This window comes from Lutra lutra, chromosome 1 (assembly GCF_902655055.1).
Source record: "Lutra lutra chromosome 1, mLutLut1.2, whole genome shotgun sequence".
Taxonomy (NCBI): domain Eukaryota; kingdom Metazoa; phylum Chordata; class Mammalia; order Carnivora; family Mustelidae; genus Lutra; species Lutra lutra.
This window is the reverse complement of record NC_062278.1, coordinates 174546929-174567620: the sequence shown is the minus strand read 5'-3', so window position 1 is coordinate 174567620 and position 20692 is coordinate 174546929. Positions and strand designations below refer to the sequence as shown.

The 20692-nt window shown below is 35.2% G+C and overlaps 1 long non-coding RNA gene across 2 annotated transcripts in view; it reads left to right on the top strand.

The window, feature by feature from the left end:
- LOC125088379 (uncharacterized) overlaps positions 1-20692 on the top strand; it is a 104670-nt gene that overhangs the window by 31725 nt on the left and 52253 nt on the right. For both annotated transcript variants that reach the window (XR_007123700.1, XR_007123702.1), the window contains exon 3: positions 16823-17036. This is a non-coding gene — a long non-coding RNA (uncharacterized LOC125088379). The remainder of the gene's footprint in view (positions 1-16822; positions 17037-20692) is intronic.

Sequence of the window (20692 nt, the reverse complement as noted above, 5' to 3'; positions counted from 1 at the left end):
CATATTTCAGGCCAATTTTACATTTAGTTCTGATCTTCATCTGCTCCACTTTATAGGAAAATATAATCCTGATGCTCATTAACACTTTACTGTCTAGTCTGAGTCTTCTAATCTCTATTTTCCACATTCAACATACTTGTTTTCTGGATCAGTCTCTGTAGCTTACAAAAACATATTGTGACATATAATTAAAGATAACTAATTATGTAAAACAATACTATATGTGTAACAAAGCTATGCATGTGTGACAGAAAGCTAGAAGCTCAAAGTCTATAAAAGTGCCTTGAGAAAAATGTACTATTACCATTTGCATTTTTAAACTGTAGGTGTCATGCAGATTCTTACTGATATTTTAAGTAGTTTGGAAAAAGCATGTAGAAATGAGGACACATAAAAATAAAACTGAAGCCAAAGAAGAAAAGAAACATATACTGGATAAGAGAAATTTTATTTCATTTTGATGAAGTGTTTTCGAAGTTCTAGGGAGACTTTTTCTTTTAACCTCCTATGTTATATTTATCTCCTGGTTTCTGAGGTAACCAAGAAGAAAAAGAAGATAAGAGGAGAGAACAGAGAGATATATTTTCTTTTCTCCTTGAAGTCTTTTTCTTCGGTACATATAAATGCAGCACAATGGCCGAAAGAATCATCACATTTTAAGGGCAAGTGGAATTTATAAGAAAAGATAAATAGCTTCTTTCCCAAGCTCTGTTTCCATCTCATCGGTAATAAAGTAGTTTTCTAAAAGATTTTTTTAAAAAATAGGAAATAATAATGATAATAGTTATTATTATTGGCGAGAGAGGTGGGAAGGGCAGAGAGAGAGCAGAAGAATCCTAAGGAGGCTTCCCACCTAGCATGGAGCCCTATGCAGTGCTCCATCTCACAACCCTGAGATAATGACCTGAGTGGAAATCAAGTTAAGTTGGACATTTAACTGACTGAGGCACCCAGGCTCCCCTAAATAGGAAATTATCAACATTGCTTTGGATGCTTTCGTGAATGTATACTATTGTTATATTTGAGACCTCATAATATTTAAGGTGTGTCTTTATTCCTTTAGTTCTTTGTTTTGAGAGTATATTATTTAAAATAACCATATGGCACTATATAATTAAAATAAGTTCATTTTTATGAAAAAAATGACATTTTTGTGATTTGAGTTCTATCATAAGTCATTTAACATTTTAAGTAATGTCTTTTTAATGTACTACTGCTGTATTTATGGACTATTCCATCATTTGTTCATCAGCCATTCAGCAATCATTTGGTAAGACACTTCTAGAAACCTGATATTTTGTTCAATGCCGAGATTATAATGATGAGTTAATATTTTCCTGTCCTCTAAAAGCTTAGGCTTTATAGAAGGTGCTTATTAGACTTAGGAAAGTGAAGATCTTGTCTCTGATGTATACCAAGGATTATACAACTGTGGAGAGTGACTCCTTCCTTTAATAATCAAATCTAGACCCAACCCAGTCTTTCTAAAGCCCTTTCTCCTTGGGTTATTTGGGATTAATATTAATGACTTGATTTTTGTGGGCCACAGTAGAGAATATTCAAATTTTATACCCAGATACTCTCATTTTTTTTAGCATAAATTTTATCTCAAAGTTGTTCTCAAAAACAGTTTGTCATAGGTTTTGAAATGAGGTTAGTAAAGGAGAAATGATATAGCTAAACTGTCAGTCCTCCTTTTTTAATTCCTAGAGTTAAAATTTGGCACAGTTTTCCCCAAGATTTTAATTTTTTTTCTTTTCGTATCTGTTATCCTATGTATTTTGAAATAAATTTATATTAAAAATTGGTAACTTGGCAAGCGTTCAACAAGAAAGCTTTTACCAAGTTTGAAAATTATTTTTCAGAACAAAATAATGTTACAGGCAGACAAAAGATAGTTTAGCCAACTAAGCTTGAAATGTAAAACACCTGTGTGTGTATATGTGTGTGTGTAAATAAAACTAAAACTCTTTGAGAGAGGTAAATATAAACTTAGCAGTTTAAGAGAAAATGTTCTAGTTTATGAGTTTAATGTACTTGGGTCTGCTACATTGCTTTAACTCCAGTTTGGTGCGTTATGGTGGTTTGAAAAATTTAAAGTTCTTAATATTGTTTAAACATCTGCTTTTGAAGAAATGTATCCTTTCCTTTTCCAGATATAATATATATAAAATACTCCATCTGGGCTGAATGCCAGGGAGGCACCATGCTTAAGTAATAAGCCCAATTATCTTGCTAATAAACAGCAACTAGAAATTGAACTCCTGTTGGCAGATATATAGGATACTTAAACACTAAGTGGGATTAATTAAACTCTAAAGGGACTTACAAACAAATATAATAATAAATCATTATATAAATATTAAGTATAGCAATTATCTCATTTTCTCCTCTTTTTAGTTAATGAAGTTTATGTTTTTGAACTATCATGAGAAAAGGTTTTAAAAAATAGTGGAGAGCTTACCTTCAAGGATCTTCTGAGACATAAATGTCAAATTCTAGACCAATGAAAGATCAATGTGATAATAAATATTTTACTTCCAATGCCAAAGGACATGAATGTGATAATGTATCAAGCAAAAATTTTTGGGGGGACACAGTGGATGGCAGTTGAGATGGTTTAGGTCAAGTACATCCAAGAGTGAATTAAGATCAGTGTAACATATTTACTTAGAAAAGTATTACTGTTTTTTCTATAATTTTCTTTCTAATCATTTCAAAGCAAACAATTACAAAAGTGCAAAGTTGTCTTTTTGAAAAATATATGATTTTTAAAAAAGATTTTGTTTATTTATTTGACAGAGAGAGTGAAAGTGAGAGAGCAGAAGTAGGCAGAGCAGCAGGCAGAGGGAGAGGGAGAAGCAGGCTCTCTGCTGAGCAGGGAGCCCTATCCAGGGCTCAATTCCAGGACCCTGGGATCATGACCTGAGCCAAAGGCAGCCACTTAACTGACTGAGCCACCGAGGCGCCACTATATGTTTATTAGTTTATAAACAACAACCTATTTTGTTTGAAGTCATTGTAGAATTTTTTTCTGAGATTGTCATATTCAAAGGGGGTTTTAATTCCTAAGAACAAGTGGCATATGGAATTTGGGTCTCCACTTTTTATCATATAGGAGATAAAAGGTAATTCCTCTTTCATTATTACAGACAAACCTATATACAAACAAAGAATAACAGCAAAGAAGGTATGACCTTATATCATAAATTGAAAAATAGTTGTCTGTCTTAAGTCTGTTTGGGCTGCTATAACAAAATACATAGACTGACTATCTTAAAAGCAACAGAAATTTATTTCTCACAGTTCTGGGGGCTGGAAGTCTGAGATCAGGATGACAGCATGTTGGGTGAGGGCCTTTTCTGGTTTGTGAACCTTCATCATATACTCATAAGACAGAAGGGGCTTGGGAGCTTTGTGAGATCTCTGTTACAAAAACACTAATCCCATGCATGAAAGCCCCAACCTCATGATCTAAGCACCTCCTGTATGCCCCATTTCCAAATACCATCACATTGGGCTTTAGAATTTCAGCGTACATATTTTGGGAGGACACAGTCAGACCATAGTAATGGCCAAGGAAACACAGGAAATTTCAAGGCAGAATTGTGCTATATTTAGTCATGATATGGTATTTTGCATTCACATTAATGAATTGACAAAATCCTGAAAATTCTAATAACCTTAAATCTCAATGGAAGGAGATATTATTTCCCTCCTTTTTATTATATAGAATGTTGAGTGGTTGTTGAGGGGTTGTTGAGAATGTTGCTGATGGGGAGAGAAATGTGAAAATCAATATTAACAAGTAGATCTGAATGTTTCTGATAAAGTCCTAAGTTCTTAAATTAGTCATAGCTTCGGTTGTGATGATGGTGGGCAGGGGTGGGAGTAGTGGTTTTCTTCTCCTAAGGACAGAACTACATTTAGTTGGAGCAAATGTCAGAGGATATCTAAGTCATCAGAATATGTAAGAGAGACGTAGTCTTCCCACAAAGAATATTCAAGATGCCAGTGTGGCTTTTATCTCTCCTCTATCCCCTGTCCACACCACATACTATAGAAGAGTGAACTATCTGTACTATTCACCTATCAAATTTTAACTCAGAAAAGACAAGTAAGTGCCAGGTAAATTTTACATGTAATAAACAAAATTAATCTCAACTGTATCAGAATAGGTATAAAACCTGGACAAAGTAATACATGTTGGGTAGGAAGAAATGAAATACCATGGAAACGAAGCAAACATGGCAGAGGAGAGGGGGTGTAAAAGCAGAATATAATATGCAAAAACTTGTAAAGATTTCAGTCTGTAATAAAGTATAACTCAGGTACTTAAATAACATCCATGTGAGTGATTTACACAGGGATGGCACTTAAGCAGGAAATATTTTCAGTAAAGTGATGTGACCTAATAATAGCTAACACAGTGGTTAATGTGTTTCTCCTCTGAGCAGTCTACATGTATTAACTTTTTATTCTCATGCCAGTTCTAGAAGGTAGGCTGTGTTTTTCATTTTATAGATGAAAAAACTGAGTCACAAAGATCTTTAGCACGAGGCACAAAATTTTACAATGACTAAGTGATGGAACTGAAATTTTAAATTAAGCAGTTTGGCTCCAGAGTCTGTGCTTTTAAATGGAATGATAAAATGCCCATTAACAAAATTACACACACACACACACACACACACACACACACACAAAGGTACACTGCAAATGTAAGAAAATAAAAAAGATGAGTAAGAAGAACTAACACACAAAGTTGAAATAGCATGTTGAAGTTAATCACCCTGAAGCTGAAGAATAAAAGATAGAGACAAATAACTTAACTATGATAGTTTTGGTTATCTCCTACTGCATAACAAACTACCCCTCAAAGTTTAATAGCTTAAATACATAATTATTTTAAAGCTTGCAGTTCTGTGAGAGACTGTTCAGGCATGGCTCTATGATTATGGCTCCTCTCTGTTCTGCCTGATATCAGCTGGGAAGGTTCAATGGGGGATGGAGGATATAGAGTGGCTTCATTTACATGGGTTGGACCTTGATGGCTTCTTCATGACCTCTCTTCACATTGTTTTCCACAACTCAGCAACTAGATAGTAATAGAATGAGGCTTAAAGCTGAGGAAAAGAATCAAGTTCTGTGACATTCTATTGCTCAGAGTTAGGGGTAGGTCAGATTCAAGAGGGGAAGAAGCAGACACTACTCCTTAATTGATGAAGTGGAAAAGTGGCTTTGAAAAATTGATGCAGAATGGCAGGGATTGTTTGGCATCTTTGAAACAACTCAGCAGGTAAAGAGTATTATACTATCTGATAGTTAATAGCTAGTACTCATTTTAGCTGCTATTTTCTAGACTCTATTAAACATGGCATTTATGAATTTATTTGATCCTTACTAGAACCCTAATAGGTTGGTATTACTATAATGTCTGTTTCCATTTTGCATGTTAAGGAAAGAAGGAACATAGCACTATTAAAAAATTTTTTAAGGAACATGGAACTTGTAGGGGATGATACCAGAGCCTTCTGACTCCAGAAATCTCCACTACTAATCTGACTATTGCTGCACTTCATAAGACATTCTTCTTGAAATATAGAAAGAACTGAAACTATGCACTGAAAAGGCACACTAATTCTAAGAGTAATTCATGAGTGCAGTAGTTAGTGAGACATAATTTAGTGAAATGAATTAGCCTAAAAGTTGAAGAGGGAGTTATTTAGCTTTCCAGGCAACCAATGCAAACCTATAAGGAGAAACATCAGGTTGTCCTAACGAATTCTTGAAGCAGTATTCCATGCTAGAGGACAATGGAGCAAGGTTAACAATATTCTAGGCAATAGAAAGTGCAGTGACAAAACCATTATGCCAGTTTAAATAAGGCATATAAATGGCCAGTTAGCCATGAAAAAAATACTTAACATCACTAATCATTAGAGAGATACAAATCAAAACCACAGTGAGGTTTTTGTCCCACCCCTATTATGATGTCCATTTAAAAGAACAGATAAGGGGCGCCTGGGTGGCTCAGTGGGTTAAACCTCTGCCTTCGGCTCGGGTCATGATCTCAGGGTCCTGGGATCAAGCCCCGCATCAGGCTCTCTGCTCAGCGGGGAGCCTGCTTCCCCCTCTCTCTCTGCCTGCCTCTCTGCCTACTTGTGATCTCTCTAATAAATAAATAAAATCTTAAAAAAAAAAAAAAAAAAAAAAAAAAAAAAAATAAAAGAACAGATAAGAAGTGTTGGTGAGGAAGCAGAAAAGTTGGAACCCTTGTGTACTGTTGATGGAAATACAAAATGGTGCAGCCATTCAATAAGGAAAATAATAAGAGGTTTCCAAACAAGTTAAAAAGTAATTGTATGATCCAGCAGTCCCACTTCTAGGTGTATATCCCAAAGAATTCAAAACAGAATCTTTAAGAGATCTTGGCATATCAGTATTTACAGCAGCATTATTCATAATAGTCAAAAGGTAGAAACAACCCAAATGCCCATTAACAGATGAATAAATAAAGAAAATATGGTATAAATATACAGGGATATTAGACAGCCTTAAAAAAGAAGTAAATCCTATTATATGCTACAGTGGGTGAACCTAGAGGACATTATGATAAGCAAAATAAACCAGTCAGGAAAAGGACAAATGCTATATGATTCCACTTGTATGAAGTATCTAAAGTAGCCAAAATCATAGAAACAGAAAGTAGAAAGTAGAAAGTAGAAAGGTGATTGCCAGGGGTTTGGGAGCGGGGTCCAGGGGAAATTAGCATTCAGTGTGTATAAAGTTTCAGGGTTGCAAGATCTTTACAATAATAGGAATATACTTGACACTACTGAACTATACATTTAAAAGTAATTAAGATGATAAATTTAATGTTACATATTTTTATTACCACACACACACACACACACACAAATTGTGGCCAGCCCATATATCTTCTAATATGTGATGACAAACATAAGTTATCAAACATCAGAGAACACCAAAAATTTTACACTCTGGAGTTTTTTTAGGGGAAAAATTGGTAAGGGAAACCAGCCATGGATAATAAATCGAAATGGACCTCAGGAAATTGAGAACCTGAAGTTTTGGTGTCCACATGAAGCAGTAATGATGAACATTTGATCTATAGAAATATATCAGAATAATTTGGGGAGGGATTTATGATGGCAAATATTAAAAAGAAAGCATAAACTGTATTAACTAATTTTTTCTAGCAACCATTTATATATATAAATATACATAATTGAAAACATTAAATTTTGGATGTGAAAAAATAAGAGAAAATAAGGAGTTGATGCAATAAGAGGAAGTCTTTGTTGTGTGGGGCACAGGGATCTCTCCAACCTTATATGCCATCATTGGTTTGTTTTGTTTCTTTTTCAGTTGCTGTAGTATAGGTTGGCTTCTTTTTTTTTTTTAATTTTTTAAATTAAATTTATTTATTTTTTTTTTAATAAACATATAATGTATTTTTATCCCCAGGGATACAGGTCTATAAATTGCCAGGTTTATACATTTCACAGCACTCATCATAGCACATACCCTCCTCATTGTCCATATCCCAACCACCCTCTCCCATCCCCCCTCCCCCCAGCAACCCTCAGTCTGTTTTTTGAGATTGAGTCTTATGGTTTGACTCCCTCTCAATCCCACCTTCTTTCATTTTTTCTTTTCCTACCCCCCAACCCACCCACATTGCATCTCCACTTCCTCATATCAGGGAGATCATATGATAGTTGTCTTTCTCTGATTGACTTATTTCGCCAAACATAATGCCCTCTAGTTCCATCCACATCGTTGCAAATGGCAAGATTTCATTTCTTTTGATGGCTGCATAGTATTCCATTGTGTATATATACCACATCTTCTTTATCCATTCGTCTGTTGATGGACATCTAGGTTCTTTCCATAGTTTGGCTATTGTGGACATTGCTGCTATAAACATTCGGGTGCACGTGCCCCTTCGGAGCACCACGTTTGTATCTTTAGGATGTATACCCAGTAGTGCAATCACTGGGTCATAGGGTAGCTCTATTTTCAGTTTTTTGAGGAAACTCTACACGGTTTTCCAGAGTGGTTCCACCAGCTTGCATTTCTACCAACAGTGTAGGAGGGTTCCCCTCTCTCCACATCCTCACCAGCATCTGTCATTTCTTGACTTGTTAATTTTAGCCATTCTGACTGGTGTGAGGTGGTATCTCATTGTGGTTTTGATTTGTATTTCCCTGATGCCAAGTGATGTGGAGCATTTTTTCATGTGTCTGTTGGCCGTCTGGATGTCGTCTTTGCCGAAATGTCTGTTCATGTCCTCTGCCATTTCTTGATTGGATTATTTGTTCTTTGGGTGTTGAGTTTGCTAAGCTCTTTATAGATTTTGGATACTAGCCCTTTATCTGATATGTCGTTTGCAAATATCTTCTCCCATTCTGTCAGTTGTCTTTTGGTTTTGTTAACTGTTTCCTTTGCTGTACAAAAGCTTTTGATCTTGATGAAGTCCCGATAGTTCATTTTTGCCCTTGCTTCTGTTGTCTTTGGCGATGTTCCTAGGAAGAAGTTGCTGCGGTTGAGGTCAAAGAGGTTGCTGCCTGTGTTCTCTTCAAGGATTTGGATGGATTCCTTTCTCACATTGAGGTCCTTCATCCATTTTGAGTCTATTTTCGTGTATGGTGTAAGGAAATAGTCCAATTTCATTTTCTGCATGTGGCTGTCCAATTTTCCCAGCACCATTTGTTAAAGAGGCTGTCTTTTTTCCATTGGACATTCCTTCCTGCTTTGTCAAAAATTAGTTGACCATAGAGTTGAGGGTCTATTTCTGGGCTCTCTATTCTGTTCCATTGATCTATGTGTCTGTTTTTGTAGGTTAGGTTCTTTTGAGAAAGTTACCTCTTGGGTATATCATAGAAATTCAAAAGTGACTTGTGAAAGAGAAAAAAACAAGCATTTTTCATCATTTGCCAAATTCTTTATTAAGCTTTATTTACATTAGTTCATCTACTTTATACAGTAGTCCTTAAAGGCAAATAATAATAATTTTCCCAGTAATCATATATTTTGTTAATGGAATATTATACTTTTTCTTCCTCAAGTTTTTGTTTTTTTAAATGTGAGGTTTTAAACATACTAAAGGACAGCTTATATATCTCCCCCAATTTTCCCATACCTTAAAATTTGTATGGTTTTGTTTTTTACTTTTCAAACTTTATTTCTTTTGAATTTGGTAAGTTTTATGGCATGGGGAAAGAATTAAGGTGTGCGTGTGTGTCTGTGTGTGTTTTTTTTTTTTTTTCAGAATGGACAACCAATTGTTCATTTACTATGTATTGAATAGCCATTCTTCCTCACTGGTTGAAAAGTTAGCCTACATTTTATAAGATTAAATTATTTGGATAGCTCGATGGATATCTGGATTCAGCAGTGTGAATATGCAGCAGATGCTTAGATAGATACTTAAATAGATAGATAGTCCCTTTTTAAAAACTGAGCTTCATGTCTGTGGATCTACACAATCTCATGCTTTTAATAATATAGGTTTATGATTTTTTTGTTACTTTAGTGGGTATAATTGCTTTTTAATATTCTTTGTTATTCTGGCGTATGCATTTTTGATAAGTCAACTTTAAATAAATTGCCATATTTTCCCCATATAATCCATTGGAGAGTTTCATCAAAAGAACCTTGAATTCGTAAATAAGTGTGAGGAGAAATTACATTCTTAGGATATTAACACTCCCAACTAGCATTATGGCATATCTAACAAAAATGACTAATCTTTTGCTTTATATTGGTTTGAATAATTTGTGGTGAATTTTAATTCTGTGGATTTTGAAGTTCTGTGTACTATTTGGATCATACTTGTTTTTAATGCATCATTTTTCATTTTTTTATTGTTGCTCTATAGAAAATATATTCTTGTGAATGCTTTTTCAAAATATATTAATAAATTCTTATCAATGTTAATGCATTCTTAAATTATTTTCAGGGATTTAATGGATCTAATTTGAAAATAATATATATGTTCTTACATTATTTACCCAATTTCTTACTCTTCAGTATTGTATTCACTTGTTCATTTTGCATTAATAATTTTAATTATAGTTTCATCTTTTATTTAGCCATTAGTAATAAACATTAAATTATATGAATTATTCTCCTTTTTAAAAAAAATGTTCTAGATGTTTTTTCTTCTTTAATTTATTAACTTGATGGTCTGTATTGACTTTTTAATGTGAATTCATCTTAACATTCCTGGAACAAACCTTTCTTTTGTGTGGCATATTATTATTTAGTTTAGTATTCAATTTATTTACTATATTTATATATGATTTTTATTCATACTCCTAGGTTAAACCAATATTTTACTAGCTTATAGTTTTTCCTTTTAGTGTACATACATTTAGAATTGTAACTTGTTGATAATTTGACACATTTAACATTAAGAAATATTGCTCTTTCTGACAATTTTTTTTGTCTTGACATCTGTTTTGCTTGATATTACACAGCCCCTTAATTGCATGGTGTATTTCTGTCCTTTAGTACCTTTAGTACCTGTACCTTTAGTACAGCTCTCTTTTTAGTTAAGATTCCTTTCTTATAGATAATACATAGTTCTTCCTTATTCTTTTATCCAGTTGGATCTTCTCTGGCTTTTCTTTGGAATTACTTAAAAGGTAATTATCGATGTGGTTGGTTTTAAAAGCTCACAGCACATACAGTAATGAACTCGGATTGTTGATGTAATTTTAAGAGCTAAATGTAGAAAATTTCTGGAAGTAAACATAGGAGCAAATCTTTTGACCTTGAATTTGGCAAAGATTTCTTAAAGTAGGACATAAATAGTAAGAATAACAATAGAATATAAATCAATAGGTTGAGCTTCAACAGAATTAAAAGCTTTAGTTATTCAAAAGTCATTGTTAAAAAAATGAAAAGACTAGGAAAAACAAATAATAACAGATATTTTAAAAAATCTGACAAAGTACTTATATTTAAGTAATATAAATATTGACTTGTAATTAACAAGTCAATAAAATAATGAGTGAGACATATGAATAAACACTTCACCAGAGATACTATGTGAATGGTACATAAAGAAATAAAAAGATGTTCACATTATTAAGAAATTACTAATTAAAACCCAATGAGGAACTGTTGTAGATATCTTAGAATGTTTAGAACTTTAAGAAGGCAGCCAAACTAAGTGTTGGGGAAGATATAGGGCAACTAGAATTCTGTTTTACTGCTGGTGGGGACAGAAAATCTTACAACCACACTACAATCAGTTTGACAATTTTTTTTCTTTTTTTGATTTAAAGAAAGAGCTAGCAGGATGGGAGGGGCAGAGGGAGAGAGAATTTTAAGCAGGCTCCACACCCAGCATGGAGCTGGATTAGGGGCTCACTCTCATGATCCTGAGATCATGACCTGAGATCATGCGCTGAAATTAAGAGTTGGATGCCTAACTGATTGAGCCACCGAAGGCATCCCTCAGTTTGACAGTTATCTTAAGAAGTTAAATTTACCTCTGCCATATGATTCAGCCATTACATTTCTAGATCTTTACCCATGAGAAAAGAAAACATGTATTCATACAAAGACATTCATGGACACAAATAGTCATCATAACTTTATTTGTAATAGCACAAATTGGAAACAACCCACATGTCAATCAATAGGCAAATGAATAAATTAATTATGATATATTCATGTAATGGAATACTAATCAGCAGTTATGAATCAAATTGAAGTAATGCTTGCAACAACACAAAAGAGTGCATATCATATAATTGCACATTTTGCAATTCCTTCTAGTCTGCCTGTAGGTGACTACAGATGTATGAGTGATTCTAGCCAAAGTTAGAAGAACCACTCATTTGAGCCCAAGACTAACTTACCAACTGTAGAATCACAAGCAGAGTTTATTTTCTTTAAGCTAGTAAATTTTAGGATGTTTTGTTACATAAAAGCTAGATCATGGTTGCATCTCTGGGCAAAATTTTCTTTATATGTAAAATGGACATGAGGAAAATTGCACACCTGTAAAGGCTGCTTGACTTGGGATTTTGGTAAAAATCAAATGAAGTAATGTGAATGTCCTCTAAAAATTATAAGATTAAAAAATACTTTATAAACATATTTTAGTTTTTTATTATAAGATCTTTCAGAAATACATGTCAATATTATGGTTAAAACATTTTAGAGTTTAGATTCTGAAATTTGGAAATCACAGTTCATTGAGTTTACCTTGAGCCCGGTAAGGAGATAAATAAAGCAACTTAGCATAATCAAAGTAATGTAAATTGTAAATAGAAACAAAAGTATTGTGTTATTCTAGTTCATAGATACTAATAATAGTGTAATCAATTAAGTTCTATTGTATTAATAGGAGATAATTTAATTCAGTAATTAAGATGTTTCTCAGATTAAAGGGCCTGGTTTGAAAACTATGCTTGTCATTGGGGGAACTGAACACTGAGAATTTCCATTAAATTTATTTATTTATTTATTTTTATTTATTATTTATTTATTTATTTATTTTTTCAGCATAACAGTATTCATTACCATTAAATTTATTTTTAATGAAGGAAAAACTTGGCTGAAAAAGTTCTTATATGTGAACACATAAAATAATAGTTTCAATTTTAAAACACAAATATTTTTCATTTGTTATTTTATTTATAAGATACCCTTATGCAAGCTTTAGTCACTATTTTTCTATTAAATAATAGAAATACAGTCTTTCAGCTTTTGTTAAAAGATACAGGGTTTATGCGTCCTGGTTCTAAGTTATGCTTATAAGGACACATGGGCATCACATAGTATGTAATATTTACAAATGTATTTTAAGTCATTAAAATCCATTAATTTGCTGTGATTTGGTAATAATATAAATGCCTTTTCTTTTTTTTAAGATTTTATTTATTTATTTGAGAAAGAGAGAGAACACAAGTGGTGGGGCGGGCTAGAGGGAGAAGCAGACTCCCTGCTGAGCAGGGAGGTGGAGGACTCAGGGCTTGATCTGAGAACCCTTGGATCACAACCTGAGCCAAAGGCAGACACCTAACCAACTGAGCCACCTAGGTGCCCCTATAAGTACATTTTGACAGGAAAAATTAAAAAATGAGGTTCAGGCAGATTTACTTCCTCAATCTTACATAGCATGTAGGATTTACTCAAGGAAGTAATTTAGAACCAGATATATCGATTATTCCAGGATTCTGTCTTTGCCAGCAAGCTGAGTAAGTGTTCACTCTTATGCTCATTTTGACCAATTAATCAGTGAAATGTATTAAGTTTTTAATGGAAACAGTATTTATTTTTGATCTGAATTGAAGTACAGGACAGAATAAGGATCCTTGATATCAAGAACACCCATATCTCAATGGAATTAGAGGATGCAGACATAAGCAGTCAAATGACATGTTACAGGGTAGAAGAGGACAGCTGGTTGCTTGCTAAATCTATTATTTCTTCCTGGATATGGGGCTAAGTGATGTTTCCATAGCCCTTTGCATCCATCTGGGGTTATGTGACCAGTTCTGGATGTTAGAATATGGTCATGAGTAGAATGTACCAGTTATGCCTACAGAATTTAAGAGAAGGTGTACCTTTATTCCCTTTTTTTCTCTCTTTTTCTCCCTCTCTGTTTCCCATCTGCCAACTGGATATCATTGTCTAAAAAATACTGGAAGGTACATGTTGAAGATGATGGAGTTTCTAACATTCTCACTGACCTACTTTGGACTGTTCTGTGTGCCAAAAATAAACCTGTTTTGGGGTTAAGCCATTGAGATTTGGAGGTGATTCATTATTGATCTATCATGACCAATTCTTAAACACATTTACTTCATTCACTTAACAAATATTTGCTAAGTGCCTACTAGGTGACAGGGACTATACTGAAAACCCAGGGGGACAAGTAAAAACAAGACAGAGTTCTTCATTCACAGAGCATGCATTTTAGTGTGGGAGACACAAATTAAACATATGTTTATATAATGGAAATTGTACTGATTATGACCTGAACGATGCAATAAGTAAACTAAGTTACATGACTAAGAGTAAGTGAGGGCTATTTCAGAGGGAGTGGTCAGGGTATTCTTGTAGAAGGAGGTAGTAATGAAGCTAGACCTAAAGGATTATGAAAAACACAGTAAGACAAGGAGTCTGGGGAAAAGGCTTCTAGCAGAGGAAATATAGGACACAGAGAACTGTGTCTGGAAGAACTTGGCAGGTTCAGAAAATTGAGAAACTTGCATAAATTGAGTAGGAAGAGAGGGCTTATTGATTTGAGACTGGAGAAGCAGGCACTGGCTTCTTGTAGGATTTTGAGGGGGTATTTATTTACTTTTATGTTTATTCTAGGTGCCATAAAACATGGAAGAGTTGTACTCAGGTGCGCGATATGGTTTAGGGTAATTTATATGAGTTAACATGTGGGAAGTGTACAGATATTTTAAACCCTATATACATGTTAGTGATGGTGGCAGAAGCTATTGTTATCTTTTAAACTATGACTCTGGATACTGTGGGATATACAAAAGGAGTATGGAGGTAAAAAAGAAACTAGAGAGATCACTTAGGCTATTCTGGTGTCCTAGGTGATGACAGTAGCTTGACCTAAGTTGGTGAAAGAGAATATGGTGAAAAGCAGTTGAATTGCAGGTACAGCATGACAATGAATGTGGGAATAGGGGAAGGGAGAAGCAAGGAAATGTCTCCTAGAGTTGGTGTTACTGTCAAGAGGTACTACTATTTTTTTTTTTTAAAGGGAGAATAATATTCCATTTTTGATGTTTTTGACTTGAGATGCCAAGTGTAACATCCAAATGGAGAGGCCAGATAGGCAGGGGAATATTTGAGTCTGGAGCTCAGAAGAGAAATCTGGGATAAAGATCTATATTTGCAAAGTGTTAGTGAAAGGATAAGCTTAAAGCCTTGAGACAAATGAATCCCTAAGAAAAGACTATGGACAGTAAAGAAAAGTAAGCCAAGAACTAATCCTACAGGAAGTCACGATTCAGAGGTCTTGAATAAAAGAAGGAAATACTGAAACTCTGTCCTTCGGTTTGTGCCTACACAAGTTCTAATTACTGTTAAGTTTCTGAAGCAAGCTAAGCAGCTCCATGGATTTTGAATATACCATTCCATCTGTCCACAGCTCCTTACCCATCCATGCCTCTTCCCTCTCAGTCATTCCCTGTGGGTTAGAAAATCTCTTACTCATCTTTCTCTTGTTTCTCAGTATCTCTCTTCCTCTTCTTGCTGTGTTTGTCTGTCTGGTGTTCTCGGTCTCCAGTCAAGATCCCTGAGGGAACCAGACTATTTGGCCATGATAATTACAAACATTCTGATTCCCAGGGAGAGTGTGGCAGTCCACCTCAACAGTCACCTAACTAGTATGTAGACGGTAACCCTGCCTGTAATTATCAGTGCTTGTTTCTGCATTGAGTAGCCCAGTATCTTTTTTTTTTTTAAAGGTTTTTTTATTTGAGAGAGAGGGGAGGACAGGAGCAGAGAGAGGGGGACAAGGAGACTATGCACTGAGCACAGAGCTCCATGCAGGATTCATTTCCATGACCCTGAGATCGTGACCTGAACTGAAATCAAGAGCCAGACCCTCAACGGACTGAATCCCCCAGGTACACCCCCGCCATCCCAGTATCTTTTGTTTAAACAAATGGATTCTTTAGCTACTAGGAGCTTTGAAGATGACATTTAAGTGACAAGTCTAGGAAAATATTTACTGAATTGAAATTATTCATCCTGCCATTTCATTTGTGCCAAACTACATTTGCCAGACTTTTCCTTACCCTTTCTTTTCATCTATATCACCATTCTGAGAAGCGATTAGTGATTATCTTTCAGAAGTCCTGTAGAAATCTAGAAGGAAGTGTCCTGTATAAGAACTGGTTAGAAAAATGTTAAAGTTTGGTCATTTTTGCCAGACTTCTCCAGTTACTCAAATATTCCTGTCCCAGAGCTTGGCTAAAATGGAGAAAGGAGGGCAGGAGTATATAGTTTAATTTTGTGGTTACAGAAATAGGTAAAATAAATGTGGTGGTCCATTTTTGAGGTGTGAGAATGTGCCCTCACTTTTATTTTTAAGTGTACAATTTTTATTTTATTTTGTTTGTGTTTTTACCACATAGAACTGCCATTTGGGGGACTTTCATATAAAACATTTGATACAAAAAGATTTTAGTTGGAGATGGGAATAATTTTGTTTTCCTTATTCTGGATGGACCATGACCTAAAATATTAGGTTATATTTGGACAATCATGTTTGTAAAGCCAGAGCCTGTTATCATATCTCTGACATTTGGGTGAGTGTTTTATTTTTAAATGCTGTTTTATGGAAAGAATAAGAAACACATTACCACACTGCTGATTAAAGTTTGTGGTTCTTCCTTCAGAAGACTATTTTACTAACTCCTTTGGAAATCATTCTAGTAGTTAGCTCAAAACCAGGTCTTTGGCCTTGTTGTCAATAAATAATACACTCAGTAAGAAGTTTTTTAAACATTTTTTTTAATTTGACAAAAGTGTTATGTTAAGTTTAGAAAGCATTTTAAATTAAGTTTATATCCTTGCAATATTGAGATGAACATTGGATTCCCCCAACAAAGAGTATTGCCTTTCTTGGCAAATGTGTTCTATTTTTCTGGTAGTCTATGAATATTCATTCATGAATATATGATCGTTTCAGTGTATTTCAGATTAAATAGTCAATATTATACATTCATCGTGTGATAAATGTACTACAGGTACATGTTAAAAATCAATACAACTTTCAACTGAAATAAACTATTTGCAGGTCTCATCCAGAAGCTTTGGTTTTATAGATTGCCAATTTAAGAGGAAAAATCTCAGACTGCTTGTGAATTCATGAATGTCATAAATTTCACTGTGAAGAATTATTCAAGCCTCTGCCTGTGGAGTTAATGGTTGGCCTACTCCTCCACTCCTGCAGTGCTAACTCCTCCAGCCCCCGGGCTACTGTGTTCACAGAGTGGGTCTTTACGGAACATGTAAGTAGACCTGGAGCTCTTGCTGTGGGCAGCCTTGTAACACAAAGGCTCTTCCTCAGACCCAACAAAAGACACTGCTATGAGGAAAGGTGTTAAGTGGTAGCGGATCTTAGAGTTTGATAGGGTAGTAAAACTCTTTGGATGGTGGTCTTGGGGTTTTCCTGTTTTTATTGTTTGCCTCTTCTTACATAATAACTGAATTCCTTATTTTCTTTTAGGAACCACTCTTCCAACCCTCAGTCATGTGGTTTGTATGGCAGCCCAGCTCCCATGGCTTATAGGTAGTTATGGGAGTCAAGCCCAGGCAAAAAACTCACCAAACCACAGTGCCCATGGTGATTAGTCCTAGGTGTTCAATCAGAGCCAGATCATTGAAAACATAGAGACTAGTTTGTTTCCTTTTTTTTTTTTTCTTTTTAAGTAGGCTCCATGCACCCAGCTTGTAACCCAACACAGGGCTTGAACTCATGACCCTGAGATCAAGACCTGGACTGAGATCAGAAGTCAGATGCTCCACTGACTGTGCCACCCAGGCACCCCTAGTTTGTTTGCTTTTTAAACTATAATTACAAAAATTTTTTCTTCCTCTATTCTACCATTCAGTCTTGGCTGCCACAATCAGAAAGAAAGTGTGAGGATACTTTTTTTTTTTTTTTTCCTTGCATCTCTAATGGAAACCATAGCAGCAGACAGTAACGGCTGCATGTCTGTCAGATGCATTTTAATTTTAATTTTTTTCTGAAATTATTAGGAGACATGCTGAACCTCTTTACTGAGATCACTAGCTGTAAGGATACTTAAATTTAGGAGGCAGTGGGCACTTCCTTTGTTACCACAGGGGTTGTAAGTATCTGAAACGATGAAGGTAACACAGAGGAAAACAGATTCAAGAAAGAGACAGAGAAGTTCTGTGACATAGTTGGAATCCATAGATCCAAAGTACCTGAAATTGCTACTGTTCCCTATCATTTCTGTTTAGTGTATGTGCTCTATTATTGCAATTGAAGCAGAATTGTTTTGTTGTCTCCTCTTGAAACAAGATTGGAAATAGAGCAGTGTTTTCTCTTCAGTTTTAGATTATTATTTTACTATTTCAGAACAGTTTCAAATTTATACAATTTACAGTAATAAAAATAGTATGAAGAAAAATCATATATAGCTTACCCAGATTTACCTACGTCAACACAGCCAATTTGCTTTTTTATCTGTTCTCTCTCTGTTTATCCCTAGATATATCAATGTATGTTTCCTAAGAGTGATATCCTCTTAGTCACATCATAGAACAGTTATCAACTTTATAAATGTAGACAAATATAATTCCTTAAATTACAGTGCATTTTCCAATTTTTAAAAAAGATTCTATTTGTTTATTTAGACAGAGTGAATGTGGGGAGGGGCAAAAGAAGGGGGGAGAGCATATTAAGCCCACTTGGCATTGAGTGCGGAGCCTGAAGCAGGGCTTAATCTCAAGACCCTGAGATCATGACCTGAGCTGAAATCAAGAGTCTGCTGCTTAACCAACTGAACCCCCACCTCCCCCTACCCCCAGGCACCCCTGTGCATTGCATTTTTCAATTTTGTCAGTTACTCAGTAGTATCCTCTATAGAATCCATCCCCTATCCTATCTTCCCTAGAACCAGTCCAGAATCAGGTATTGCATTTCTTTGCCTTGTTTCCTTAGCTTACCTTAGTCTGAAACATTTCCATGCCCTTTGTTTTTTATAACACTGACATTTTTTAACAGCACGGTTCGCCTTTCTTTTTTTGTTATAGAGTATTTTTGTTGTTGTTGTTTGTTTATTGTTTCTCACAGTTAGCTTGAGTTTTCATTCTCTACCATATCAGGGATGCTGTGTCTTTCTCAGGTACAAAGTAGCCATATGAGAATCATTTTTGATGATAACTTTGAGCACACAGTCAGGGTGTTTCCTAGTTTCTCCAATATGTAGTTACTTTTTTTTCCCCTGACTTCCAGCTGATAGTCTGTGAAGAGACCTTTAAGACAATGAAGACATCCTGCTCCTCATTAACATTTCCCAGTGAACTTAGCATCTTGATCTTGCCTGATCTAATTTTTATCATGATGGGTACAAACTGACAGTTTTGTAGTTCCAGCCTTGCCTTCACGTTTACTAATCAGATTTCTGCAAGTACATAATTTTTTCACTTAAACTTTTTATTTGACATCATTCTAGATGAACATGCAGTTGTAAGAAATAATACAAAGACAGCCCATTATCCTTTATCCAGGTTCCCCATTGGTGACATCTTTCAATATAATATAAAAAATAGGGTGCTGACATTTTACAGTCAAGACATAGAATACTCTCATTACCTCAAGGACCCCTCATGTTGCCTTTGTATAGCTATACCCACTCTGTTTGCATTTCCTAACAGTCCTTAACAAATCACAATCTGCTCTCCATTTTTAGAGTTTGCTCATTTCCAGAGTGTTATATAAATGAAATCACCCAGTTTGTGACTTTTTGGGATTGACATATTCCCTGATTCTAATTCATGTGACAGAGTAGTGTTCCATGTCATGAATGCACCATTGACATTGGGTTGTTGCTAGCATTTTTATTATGAAGAAAGCTACTATAGATGTGCATGCACAGGCATCCATGTGAACAGAAGTCTTTATTTCAATGAGATAAATGCTCAGAAATGCAATTGCTGGGTCATATGGTAGTACCATGGCCAAATGGTTTTAGGGATGGCCATACAATTTTACATCCCTACCAGTTGTGTGTGAGTTCCAGCATTTGGTGTGGTCACTGTTTTTAGTGTAGCCATGCTTCCAGGTGTGTAGCTGGAACTCATTATAGTTTTAGTTTGCATTTCCTCTACATACATTTAGAATTATATAAGGCAGAGTTTTAATTTTGCTTCAACCATGAAATGTAACTAGAAACTTAGTAGGAAAAGGAAAGTCTATTTTATTACCCATGTTTTTGCTTACAGTGTTCTTTCATCCTTTCTAATGTCCCAAACTTTCTCCTTTGTTTCTTTTCCGTTTGGAGAATTGTTTCTTTTCTCTTTGGGGCTTTTTTTTGTAGAGTAGCTTGGCTAGCAAAGGGATTCTCTTAATTTTCTTTCATCTGAGAGAATCTTGGTTTCCCCTTCCATCCTGAAGTATATTTTCACTGAGTATAAGATTCTGGATTTGAGTCCTTTTAGATTTGAAAAATATGCCCCACTTCCTTCTGGTATCCATGTTTTCTGATAAAGAAACTGAGATCATTTAAATTGTCTCCCCTTCCCAGCAGAAGTGTAGACTTCCATTGTGTTCTCCACTGATGTTACAATGAGGTGATCTTTTGGCCGGCCATCCTACTTGACCTTCTCTGATACTCCCTTTACAGGAATATTAGGGCACCTCTTAACTGCCTCATGAGGTCAAGTCTAGACTCTCCATTCTTCCTCTGCTCATGTGGGTACGGATGGGGCCATAGTATTTTTCTGTGGTATTAGGATGAAGTATAGCAATTCTTGTCTAAAAGTTTTCTGTCTAGGAGTGCCTAGGTGGCTCAGTTAGTTAAGGGTTAACTGTCTGTCTTTGGCTCAGGTCATCCCAGGGTTTTAGGATTGAGCCCCAGTTCAGTCTCTCTGCTCAGCAGGGAGTCTGCTTCTCCCTCTCCCTCAGCCCCTTCCC